Source organism: Colobus angolensis, unplaced genomic scaffold, assembly GCF_000951035.1.
Source record: "Colobus angolensis palliatus isolate OR3802 unplaced genomic scaffold, Cang.pa_1.0 Scaffold269, whole genome shotgun sequence".
NCBI lineage: Eukaryota > Metazoa > Chordata > Mammalia > Primates > Cercopithecidae > Colobus > Colobus angolensis.
The window spans coordinates 510,171-511,003 of record NW_012115921.1 but is presented as its reverse complement, the minus strand read 5'-3'; positions in this window follow the sequence as shown (position 1 = coordinate 511,003).

Sequence of the window (833 nt, the reverse complement as noted above, 5' to 3'; positions counted from 1 at the left end):
GGCTGCATAGTATTCCATAGTGTATATGTGCCACATTTTCTTAATCCAGTCTGTCACTGATGGACATTTGGGTTGACTCCAAGTCTTTGCTATTGTGAATAGTGCTGCAATAAATATACGTGTGCATGTGTCTTTATAGAATTTTTTTTTTTAAATTAGCCGGGAGTGGTGGCGTGCACCTGTAGTCCCAGCTACTCAAGAGACTGAGGCAGGAGGATCACTTGAACCCAGGAGGTCTAAGCTGCGGTGAGCCATGATTGAGCCACTGTACTCCAACCTGGGCGACAGGGCAAGACCCTGTCTCAAACAAACAAACAAAGAAATATTTTTAGTTCAAACAAATAGGAGAGGTTTGGGAAGTGAAAGGGTTGAATGAACCTTAATATATAGTTAAAGTCATTATCCAAATGGCATCTCAAATAAATGTATTTTCAAGATAATGGAAACTTTTAAGTATTGATGTTTTTAATATGACTTAAACAGCATGGTTAAATAGTCAACAAGCAACATGCTTTCATTATGACGATGGTTATCACCATCTAGAATTATGGTTTAATTACTACTCAGAAGATACTGCCATTCCACCTCAAAAGATTTTGTTTTGTTTTTGTCGATTTATTCTGATGATAAAAAATGTCAAGTGGTTCACCTGCCTGGCCCTTAAGCAATGAGTGACAGAATCAATATTCATAATCATCTCAAAAGAATGAAACCAACAAATTAAAATTTACACAGCGTTAAGAATATTGGCCAGGCGCGGTGGCTCAAGCCTGTAATCCCAGCACTTTGGGAGGCCGAGACGGGCGGATCACGAGGTCAGGAGATCGAGACCA